The sequence below is a fragment of the Macaca thibetana genome, chromosome 12, assembly GCF_024542745.1.
Source record: "Macaca thibetana thibetana isolate TM-01 chromosome 12, ASM2454274v1, whole genome shotgun sequence".
In the NCBI taxonomy this organism is placed as follows: Eukaryota; Metazoa; Chordata; class Mammalia; order Primates; family Cercopithecidae; genus Macaca; species Macaca thibetana.
The window spans coordinates 86,914,872-86,927,509 of record NC_065589.1 but is presented as its reverse complement, the minus strand read 5'-3'; the positions used below and the strand labels follow the sequence as shown (position 1 = coordinate 86,927,509).

Genomic DNA, 12,638 nt, shown 5'->3' with positions numbered 1-12,638 from the left:
GTGCCACTGCACTCCAGCCTAGGCTACAGAGCAAGACTCCATCTAAAAAAAAAAAAAAAAAAAAAAAAAAAAAAAAAAAGCTATTGGCAATATTTTACTTCATTGTTTGGGGGGAATGTTATAAAACTATATAAAACATATAATAGACTCCAAAGATTTTATTCTAAGACTTCCTGATCCATTCACTTAGTTTGGTCCAGTCCCTGGGTCATTTCTCTACAGATGAGAAATTCCGTAATAAATGGGAAAACATGGGAGGCTTTTAAACAGACAAAAAGGGAGTAGTATGACCAGATTTGTTTCTTAAAAGATAAACACTGGTGACAATATAAAGAAAGGCCTAGAGTTTAGAGAACCACTAGATTCTATGATGCATAGTGAGTAAGTGAAAACTGTCATGGCTTAGATGATGGTTTGTACAAAGAGTATAATAATAAATGAAAACCTAATAGCTGGATATTGCTGTTGGTTTTCCAATGAGAAAGGCAAGATGAGCTTGCAACAGTCAATGAGAGCTACTGTATCAGTGTGAACCATTCTTTTTACCATATCTGCTGGTATATGGCATGGCTTACATGGTATGAGAGGACCTAGAAGAAGTCCGGTTAGTCTGGTCAAAAGACAGAGATTTGATCGTGCAATCCTGCAGGAAGCATTTGGAGGGAAAGCACAGCAAAAGGCTACTTTTCATAGATAGTAAGATGGCTTTCAAATAGTCCCAGAAATGTTGGTAGTGTTCTGGAATAAATAATTGTAGCCATAATAGAATATCATTTTAGAAAGTCATTATATGAGTGAAAAACATGAAACGCTTATATATTCTTTCATGAATAGAGAACTTATTTGAGGAAACATCACCTTGGCTTGGCCATTAGAATTTCAGTTTCTTCTGTGGCTGGTAATAATTAATCATTTTAACAAAAATCAAGATCATTAAGAAACTCGAAAGTCATCTCTTAAGATTTATGCCTTATATAATAGATGTACTTCTTAGATATTTCTTCAACATCAACCATTTAAATCCAGTACTTTTAAATGTCCTAAAAGGGAACTATTTATTTAAAGATTTCCTGTGATAAATGTTTGATAAAGGAAGAATCCTTTGGTAACATGAATAATTCTTCCATATTTATAGTTTAGTCACTTTGAATTTTCATATACTGAATTGTGCTTTCTTAAAGGGAGTATATCCTTACTGGCAATGATTTTATGTTACAAAGTGCATATCTTATACTTATTTCAATTTTCAGTGCAAAATGAATGCAAACATTATTCCAATCACCTTTTTACCATAAATATGCCAAAATATCTTAGCCAATGAAAAACTCCCCATTGCTAAATACATGTTTTCATGAAAAACAAATTAGATGCATTTTCCTAAGGAAAAGAATTTAAATGCATTCTTTGAATCATGCTCTGCAATCTTTTTCCAAAGCAGCTTATGCTGTATCTTACAAAGTCAATGTTTACCAGTATATTTATATAATTTTCTTTCTTTTGTTTTCCCTCCATTTGGCAGAACACAGAGTACTATATAGGCATGTGTCTGAATATTTAGCCATGCTATGCCAGGAGTCCACACAATGCTTAGGACTGTTTAGTTTAACAAAGAATGTGTGGCTTTTGCATGTTCTGGCACATATGAGTGTCTCCAAACCTCTGCTAATGGCAGAACATACTTGTCACTTGAAATTTACAAATGTGCAATGAGTTTAAACAAACCACCACCAATCTTATACTTACTTCTCTTTTAAAACTTGATGCAAAAAAGTGATGAGTATTGGAAGCATAAAAAAATACATCAAGATGTAGGGAAACAAACTGTAAGATCACCTCTTTGTAGTTACCTTTTCAATTTGCCCATGTTCTGCTTCTAGCAAGGAGATAACATGAAGCTCAAAATATGATTTACAACCTCCATATAAATCATTTACAAATGCTGGAACAACCAAATATGTAATAGTCAGCTGATCTGCCTATAGTTTATATCTAATTTGTGATCTTTGGGTTGGAATATTCTGCAGTTAAATTAGGTAAACATTTTAAAATTAGGGATTACTGACTTTAAACATAATAAACTATTTTTCCTTACATAAAGGAGAGCTAATGGGAAACTAATTTTTTGTCTGTGGATTTTTATGGATAACAAGGAGAATTTATAATATTGAAGCAAGTGAAATGAACCATTCACTGGTGGAAGTAATATTATAAATGCCAAACAAGCTATTTTACCTATATTGAGAAGCTTGCTTTGTCATCTCTCCCAGTGCTTCTCAAATTTTAATAAAATGTTTGGGATGCTGTCAGAAATACAAATTCTGACTCAGTAGATATGGGTTGGTGGCCTGAGAATAAGTTCTCGTGGGATAGTGTTACTACATTCTACAGACCGTACCTTGAAAGCAAGAATATAGATGGCTTTTAGATTTTAAGGATCTGCCCTGTATCCTCTCTTTTTGATGAATCGGTTAGCTCTTTCTAACTTTATTTTTACCTAGTTTACTTAGTATTCTTTGCAGACTTGCAAGGATAGAGCATAAAGACTCAATAGTAGTATGGAAATAACATAAAATATATTCCAAAGGCCTGTGTTCGAATTATAGTTCTTCTGTATCTAGATATATAGTCTTTGCCTAGTGGCATCAACTCTCTGAGACATAATTTTCTCTTAAGTAATTTGAGAACACATAGTTATCTACTCAATGGAGCTGTATAAAAACAAATGACATTATGCATGTGCAAACTTTAGAGGAGCACTATAAATATTTTAGTTGTTGAAGTTATTACTATTATGTCACTGACGTATTGGGCAACATTAATTATTATTCTGTGTTTTAAATGGTGTTGTGATGTATCTTGTATTCTCCTGATCACCATTTGAATCTTCTATCTTTCTTTTGAGTATTATAACTTGCCAGTCTGGAGTCACAGATTCTCTAATACATATTCAATGATTCCTCCCCCATCCACAGAGGGCAGTATTGTGAAGAGGGGAAAAAAAAAAAAAAAAAAAAAAAAGCATGAATTCTGAAATCATACATATGGAAGTTGAGAATCTGAAAATTTTGTTTCTTTAATGGTATCCATGACTCAGTACCTCCTATAAGTGCTTTATGTACCATCAGGGGTACCCAAAGCCTTCTGACCTGGATTACTTTTCTTACTAAATTTATTTTTACAGGTAATACCTACCCCACTTTCAAGACCCAAGTCCAAAAGCACACTTCCATGAAGTTTTCCTGATCCATGTCCCACCCAACCTTTCTACCACACAAACACTCACAGCAGGATGCCACTTTCTATCTTTTGAAAACTTATAATAAGATTCTTTAAGTAACATCCTTGTTTTTATATATATACTTTAAGTTCTAGGGTACATGTGCACAACGTTCAGGTTTGTTACGTATGTATACATGTGCCATGTTGGTGTGCTGCACCCATTAACTTGTCATTTACATTAGGGATAGCATTAGGAGATATACCTAAAGTAACATCCTTTTCTGCAGGACTGGTCTGTGATACAGATGTGAATTTCATTTTTAAATTGCCCTTTAAATAGTTAACTACATATCTGCCTGCCTTAAAATTTGTGTCCTCTGAAATACTTAGCACATTGCTCTGTAAATGCTGGATACTCATTTAATTATTAAATTGAACTGTATTATAATTTCTTAGACTGGTTGTCTTTACACTTTTAATCATATACTCTCAGTGATTGAAAATTTCAAGCTTCTATTCTCAACACATTTATTTATGTATAAATTTTACTTACACATATGCTTACTATTTTATATTAATATGACATACACATATAAATATGTAAAAATTATAAGTCTAAAGGATATTTTGAAAGTTTTATTATGTAAAATAAAAAATAGAAATGCTAAGTTTTTCCCAAATCCACTCATCAAAGTTTAGAATTCTCTGTCTTAAGAATATAACGAGGTAAATACTGACTTCTCTTCTACATTACTACATATCTAGTGTCCGAATAATTCATTGAAATATTATTCTGTATGCTTACTCTTCAATTTTACTACTGAGTTTAGAAAACAGAAAAAGGAAAAATAATTCTGAACCAGGAACTCTTCCTGTTTTCTGTAAACTCTAAGTGCATTGAGAAGATGGAATCAGGTGCCATGGAGGAAGACATGAGAGCACAGGGGAGAGGAAAGGAGCAGGGAAAGGAGAAGACAAAGAGAGAGAGAGTACATTGGTAGATCCCTGGTGTAGAAAGAGTGGGAAAGGCAGCTGGTCTCAGGATTACTAAAGAACTGAATGTCATTCTCACTCTATCAAACAGCTGAGTTAGCAGGCTGTGGAAAGGGTGACTGGATAGTGGAACCAGTGTTCCTAAACCTGGCAAAGATCTTCCTAAAGCTCAGGTGACATCAAAGCATAGAATTTTTGGATTTCACAAGACTACCCAGGGTTGGACCTGGGTATACCAGCAGTCTGATAACAGTCTGCCAGTTCTGGACACTAAACGGTACCCCCAGTTCCGAAGGCTTTGATAGAAAAAAGGAGCCCTAATAATGACTGAGATGAAATCTAATGCCAGCCAGGCTGGATGCAATTGCAAAATCAAAATAAAGATGATTTAAAACAAGGATGTGATTATTCTTGCACACCTGAGTATATGTACCCAGGTATTTATACCTACCACATGTTCTATCTTGCATCCACTACTTCTTTGCATAGCTGTTTTGGTATCTCTTTTGATGGCACTTTTTGTTTCTCCCATTTCTCATTGGTAACATTAAGAATAGTTCCTCGTACGTATTATGTTCTCAGTCAATATGTTTAAGAGATGAATTCATTTATTAGAAACTGTTATTCATCTTATAAATTATAGGTGTTTATATCTGATTTTGTTTTTATAATTAAACTCTTATTAATTCAGCTTTTTTATCACAACTACCAAACACCCAAAATCAAAGGTGTTGGAATTAAGAAGTGGCAACATTCCTAGCAAAAGTTAAAGTAAATTAGACGAAAATTGTAACATCAGAAATGTAAAATGATGGTGAAGGCCAACTCATGGTGACCATAAGTAGCAGGTGCTATCACATAAAGGCTAAATGCCAAGTGGTTAAAGTAATACTATGTAAGTGATTACCAAGGAAATAGAATCCTTTTTCATTATTACAAGGTAAGCTTTTTTTTCTGGCTAGAGAGGTTTTGATATCGTATCCATGCTACCAAATGTGTTTGCTAATAATAAGACTAAATGTATATTTCAGTTTTTCATTAAGTAAAATTGTCTTTCTAGGTGACATTATCACACCAAAAAAACCCTACTATTTTAATAGGAAGTGAGGATAGTTACATTTTACTTTAAAAATATTTAAAATAAGTTGATTATTGAATAATTATCTTCTATGTGAAGTTTTGCTCATTCACACAAGTAACTCCAACCTAACTCAGTAATTAAATCTTTCACCACAACTTGGATCTGAATCTACTCATTGTGTCCTTTCAATGCATTGTATAATATGTCAGTTTGCTCCAGAGTGCTTCACAAAATTACATCTTCCCATGTAGAATCTGATTCTTTTGCTTCAGGGGACAATAGGTTCTACTATAACATCTTAAGGAGTCTGATATGTTATGTGTCTGATGAAACACAATTACTAACTCCTGTTTCCACATGCCTACAGTTCTTTAACCCTGCTTACATATTTAATAGAAGTGAAATGGGTCAAGCCCACACCTTGTCTACATCTATTAAATTCTACTTAACTTCCTGAACATCCTATAAGTTAGACACATCTTTTAGAAGTGTCTTGTAGGAAAAATACGTAGAAGGCATATAAATGGAAAAGATAGATACTAGTTACAAGAAAAATAGTAGTTAGAAAACAATTATTGGATTACAGAGATTAGTAAAAATAGTAGAAATGATAATCATCTCTTCCCTTTTCCTATCCTTCTGAAGGTGAGTTGCACTAGATCGGTGCCCTTCCTCTGCTGGCATTTCCCCCATCTTGTTTACCACATCTTACATTATTAAGGGAAAAGAGAGAAGCATGGAAGCATTCTCTCTAAGAGATCTTTGTAATTATTGGTCTCATACACATACATGCTGAGAATATTTGAATTGGTAGGAAGTACAATTAATTTTTTATAATTAAGGCATAAGAAATTAACTAAGCTAAGTCACTCTTACAAGAAGCTTAATAACCCATAATCTTTTATTATGTCTTATAAGGAATGGGGTGATAATTTAATTTTATATTCTATTTATTAGATTAGCACATTATTTCAAGCCATGAAGTCTCACTGAATAACAAAAACATTCATTTTTTGAGACTTGGCTAGAAACTCAATATATGAAGGACCTGTTTATTACTAACGTTTTCTAAAGCCATTCAGCCAATTACATTTTGTGGGAAAACAACTTCTCATGCCCTTAATCACCTTTTTATCTTCCATGGAGCTCAGTATATTTTACCCAGTAATATATTAACACTATATGTCTATGAATTCCAATGAAAAAAATCTAAACAAATTTGGAAAAATTGGTCATGTTAAGGTTATATTAGGTCACAAATAAGCCCCCAGAAGAGCACTGGACTCAAGCGAATAAAAACATTCCATTCATGGACCACTTGAACATGTACTACAGAGGTCTGTAGCTTAGAGAAAAAATTTAAATTCTTTGCCTTGAAGGAACATGTTAAAACTAGCTCCATCCTGGTTGGTATGGGTATTGGGATTATGTTCCTGGCTAGATCCATGCTTAGTGACGTTAACCACCATGGTTAGTGGGGTTGTCATTGAGAAAGGCAACATATAAATCTGTTTCAAGGAGTTTAGTTATTTGAGCTTCACATTTGCAGGTTCACTGTGTTCGCATATTCCTGGAGGAGTAGAACCTAAGTCTACAACTAAGCTTGCATCAAATAATATGAACAGAATAATGTAAATGATATGAAGAATTAAATAGCTTTAGATGTAAATTTTAAAAATTTATATTACCTGAAATCTACCCCAAGAATTAAGCTGAGACCCAACATTGGTAGCCATTTACAGTGATTAAAACTACATTTCTCCCTTTATTTATTACCTGGAACTCTTGTAAACAGCAACTATATCTCTTTTAGAAGAGTACAAACAATCACATGTTAAAAAAACATGGTATCTTATTCTCATTAAGCATTCTAAAGGCATTTTGAGGAATATATAGGACACAACTTCTAGGGACTGTGGATTCTTGAAAGAATGCTTGCAATTTTCTAAGATTTCATATAGCAATAATACTTTTATATAAAACAAATACAGCATTATCAGAGAAAATGGTCAGCATGATGTCTTGGTAACTGCCTTCATGAGCTTACAAAGTTAAATAATATTTTAAATGCATAACTATGTGTAAAAAAAGGGTAGATGGCAAAAACTACAAATGACTTTAGGGTCCTGGGTAGGGAGGTAAAAGGGAACTGGCGCAGATAAAGGCTCAAGGAAAAGCAAAAATTTAATCTCAACCTAGAATAATTGGATAGAATTGAAATGAGTAAAAAAAAAAATGAAGAACACTCTCAATAAAAGGAAAGAGATCTTCCCAATTCTTATTTAGTGTCTAGAAAAAAGTAAGAGGCTGAACAAGAAGCCCTAAAGTGTTTAGGAGGGGGTGAGGAAATTATATCTCCTCTGCTGAAAACTACAAATTATTTTCTTCCAGGGAGGATGTGTGTCTTTTTATACTCTGCTTAGCAAGAAGGGAAGAGTAGATAAATTTCATTAAAAATAAATGTAAAAAGATGTGTCTATATCAAAGGCATAATCAAGCATGGATCCAAAACATATTTGCTCTCTTTGAAACACATGTTGAAAAATTTACTTGTATAGAAAGGTTAAAAATTCTAGTCAACAGGTATCATTATGTGTGGAAGACAGCAGAGAAAACAGCAATACAAAATAACTAATATTTTTAAATGCCAGCAAAGATTAAAGATCTTTAAAAGTTATTTTCCAATAGATCTTCTACTTTCCTCTACAAACAATTCATTTTTCATTAATGTCTATATGGTTTGGATAAGACTTATGAAAGCCATCACTTAAAATTAGAATATAGATGTTTTTACATTTTTCTGACAAGTCATATATAGTGAATCAGTATCAGTTCTCTCTTTTAGTGTTTGGAGTAAATCCTTAAATAAAACAAAGGACCTTTAATTTTTATTACTTGAATGTTTACTGCATAGTTTAATTTTTAATGTGGACTCTTAGATGATGCCAAGTTTTATTAAGGTTGACACACCTCTACTAGAATTAGCACAAATTAATATAAAAATCAATGAATCCCTTCTCTCAAATTCCCAATGTGAATAAGATGCAGCATCCCCTCACATCAAGAAATGAACAAAAACCATTCAATGAGAATGAGATACAAATAAGCATTATAGGCTGTTAAAACAGACAGTGGGGGTCTAAAGGTTATAATTTTGTTATATTTTTAGTATAATGTAACATCAAAGCTTGAATAATTTATTTCTTTTTTTCTTTCCCTTTTTCCTTATAATCTTTTAAACCAACAGCATTAATGATAAATAGTATATGTCAAACTCTAATAACTAAAAAATCCCATGCCTTTCTGAAACAGTCTCCTATATCCAATGTCATTTGGGTATATGTGAGGTACGTTGTAGTCTTTGGACAGACTTTAAAAACATATATATGCCACATTAAAAGAAAGAGACAAAATTGATGTGATATGTATCTGATAAAATCTGACCAGAAAGACCCTCTCATTGCATTTATAATGGATTGGTTTTAACTTGTATTTCTTTTCATGGTACATTTAAGGAAGTCTAACGTCTATTCTCTCTCCCTGAGCAATAAGCATTACCTATTTTACTTTTTGTAAGTGAATTACTTTGAGGATTTCAGTTGAGTACTTTACCCAAACCCCACAGATAGATGCCGTATAATTGTTGCCACATTCTTGATTATCATCAAGATACATTGCCGTGATAACTTGAAATCCTTGGCAAATTTAACGGACGTTTTATATAGTGCATCTTGGCTTGAAAATGTCAAGCAAAAAAAGTCAGAGCAACACAGTCTTTATAAGCTCTCCACTGAATGTGAAGGGCTGCCTAAGACACACAGCTCTGACTGCCGGGTTTCTAATCACAAAGCTAAATGACTCGGGTGTTATCAAACTTATTTCTTCCAGGTACTCAAGTACCAAAATGACAAATCACAGGGGTGGCTGTTAGCCTGAAGACACTTCTGTTCTATTATTTAAAGTCTGTTTTTTTTTAATGTCTGAGATTTCTATGTGGAAAAAATAATGAACTTTAAGAAATGTCACTTTTACTAACAGAAATTATGGCTTGAACACCTGAATATGAATATTAAATACAAAAAAGTACATTTAAATAATGTTAAGGTTGTGACACAAACTGACAAAAGCAGCAAAATTCAAAGTTAAGGATGACACTCCACCTTAACTCACCCTGTTAAGAGGGGGAAAAGGGCAGCAGAGTGTACAGCTGGGAACGCTATGTTGGCCTTCATTCTCTGTCGCCTGATTGTGTCAGATAGTGTTTTACCCTCCATAATATTTAATTGGTTTTTGGCATTTGATTCCCTCTCTTTTGCTTAAGAGAATTTTTGGTGCCCATTTATAAATGTCATTTGGAAACCTACACATATTAATACTATACTTTTGGGGATGACTCTTGAGAGGGATATCATTAGAGTTGGGGTGTGTGTGTGTGTGTGTGTGTGTGTGTGTGTGTGTGTTTGAAGGGAGAGGGATACTTATCAAACAATGTGAGCATCTGGTATAAGAATAATAATAAAAACTAACAATTTTCAAGTGTTTGCTCTGTGGCAAGCATTATTTTATGTGTTTACAGGTATTATTAATTTCTTCAAACTTCATTTTTTAAAAAATGTATAAGGAAGTTACCACTGTCATCCATATTATCATTATACTCATTTTACAGATGGGAAATTTGAGGCACAGTGACCTTGGCCAAGATCACAAAGCGAATAACTGCCAAAGTCAAGATTCAAATCTGGGCTCCAGACAATCAAGTTCTTAACTATCATGGCCAACAAAAATAAAAATGACCAGGAATGTCACCAAAATTGAGTCAGCACATCCTGTTACAACAGCTAGTACATGGCTGTAGCCAATTAATATATTCTAGTATCAATCACGCAGAAATTACACATTAAGCATCTATTATATGTAAAGCATCAGAGTATGTGCTTTGGATAAAAGAAAGGAAGCAAGAACTAACATTTATAAGAAATCTGATACATGCCAGACACTTCACTGAGTACCATGCATACATCTCACCTAATTGTTTCAAAATCACACCAATGTTTGAATTAAAATTATGGTTTTGAAAATGAGTAAACTAAAGCTCAAAAAGATTCAATAACTTGACTAAGACCCTACACAATTCCAGGTGTTGCTCTATGCTATCTGTGCAAAGTTTTTCAAGATACCTAACTTCTCTGACCCTTTTTTTTTTCACTTAATACACAGATAGGGAAACAAACCTCCTAGGGTTATTGTGGCTCAATCAATCTTGATTTTTCCAAAAGAAATCTATTGCCAATCTATAAAACAATAAATATTTGCTTGAAGCCAACAATGTGCCAACTACCTTTTTTGGGGATTGAACCATAGGCCAGGCGCGGTGGCTCAAGCCTATAATCCCAGCACTTTGGGAGGCCGAGACAGGCAGATCACGAGATCAGGAGATCGAGACCATCCTGGCTAACACAGTGAAACCCCGTCTCTACTAAAAATACAAAAATTAGCTGGGCGCGGTGGCGGGTGCCTGTAGTCCCAGCTACTCTGGAGGCTGAGGCAGGAGAACAGCACGAACCTGGGAGGCAGAGCTTGCAGTGAGTAGAGATCGTGCCACTGCACTCCAGCCTGGGCGACAGAGCGAGACTCCGTCTCAAAAAAAAAAAAAAAAAAAAAAAAAAAAGAATAAATTAGTGCTGGTCATAGTATATCATATAAACTGTTGGTGAAAAATAGGTAATTAGTGGAACTTAGCTCTATGTCACTTCCACTTCTATTAATGTCTATCAAACAAGACGGATGTGACATAAAAACATCCTATTATATTACTAAAAAGGATCCTGGAGATTATCTCAACCAAACTTCTTTGTATTGGTGCATAAACTGAATTTGTCCCACCATTATGTAGCCTGCCTGAACTAAACCACGGATTAATGCTAAGGTCTCTGAAGCCCAGTTGAACGCATTTCCACTTCACCATTCTTTACTTTGTCATCAGTTGTAGAAACTATCTTTGCTTTAGAAATGCTACATGGTCTCCTGATTATTTTCATCCAAAAAGTCATTGATGATAAAGTCATTGATAATTCAAAAGTCATTGATGATAATAATTTATTAGCTGGTAATTCTGTTTGCCACCACTCCAGATCCAGGTTCCAGCCTTTTCTGCCCTGTTTGTGCCAGTGGACTGACCCATGCAGACACAGGATGGGTGTGGAGGTCTCTGTTTCTGTGCCTCTCCTTCAGCAGCACTTTCATCCTCCATGTTTCTCTCGTACTGAGTACCAGCTGTGCTGTCCTCAGGCTCTGGGTTGTCCTGGCCTCCAGGAACTTTATTTCCTCCCATGGCTTCTTCTGGCCTAAGAGTGATGGAGTCAATAGTATTATTTTTGACCCATACTCAGGGAACCTCATTGTAGATGAAACCCATATCCTGACACATTAAACTTAGACATGGCTATATGACCAATTGGCCAATGAAGAGCAAAACAATCTGTGTTACCTCTCAAGAGAAATTTTAAAGCCAACCTTCACTATGTTCTTGTTTTCTGCTGTCATAACTAGCAATGTTCTTATAGAAGTTGCATCATCAGCCTGGGTCCTAGAGGGAAGACAGCAGGAGCAGAACCACAGCTGACCCGCAATAACATGTTCAAAATGGAATATGAGCTGGAAATAAGTGTTTTTCATTCATTTATTTGGAGTTTTCATTACCATTGCATAACTTACCTCAGTGGTTTTTAATTTTTAGCATCTACCAGAATGAACTAGAATGCTCACTGGTCCCACATGCAGAGTTTCTGATTCAGTGGGCCCAATGTAAGAACTGAGAATCTGCATTCCTGACAGATGATACTGATGCTGCTGGTCCAGGGGCCAGACTCTGAGAATCACTGTCCTAGTTGCTAGTGACTGATACAGTGGAATGATTTCATGCTATTAGTCTCATGTAGCCTCCATTGCCTGCTTTTGCTTCTTTAACGCTGCCCACGCCTCTCTACAGAATGATTTGTATTAGATTCTCTGCAGTTGAAACCATGCAGGTGGAAATTCTCCTTCATGCTAGGAACCCAACACCTTGAAATAAAGTTGTTCCTGACATTGTCCAAAAAGTATGAACATATGTTATTTCTTATGATCCACACAACCACCTTCAAAGTTGATAGGACAGATATAACTTAGTAAATGAGGAAACAGAGTTTCAGATAGAGTGAGACCTGTGCCTCTGGGAGGCTAATTTGCTTCAAATCTTAGAGTGAATTTAGGTGGCTCCTACTTCATATTTTTTTTAAGATAACATGCTATAGACAGTGTTGTAATATAACCTATGAGTTTTTGTGGGTGTGTTTCCTCTTAATAT

At 34.6% G+C, this 12,638-nt stretch overlaps 1 pseudogene; it reads right to left on the bottom strand.

Annotated features, from left to right (window-relative positions):
- The window catches only part of LOC126932336 (heme-binding protein 2-like), a 41,167-nt pseudogene extending 29,543 nt beyond the window's left edge, over positions 1-11,624 (bottom strand).
- Between the last annotated feature and the right edge of the window lie 1,014 nt (positions 11,625-12,638).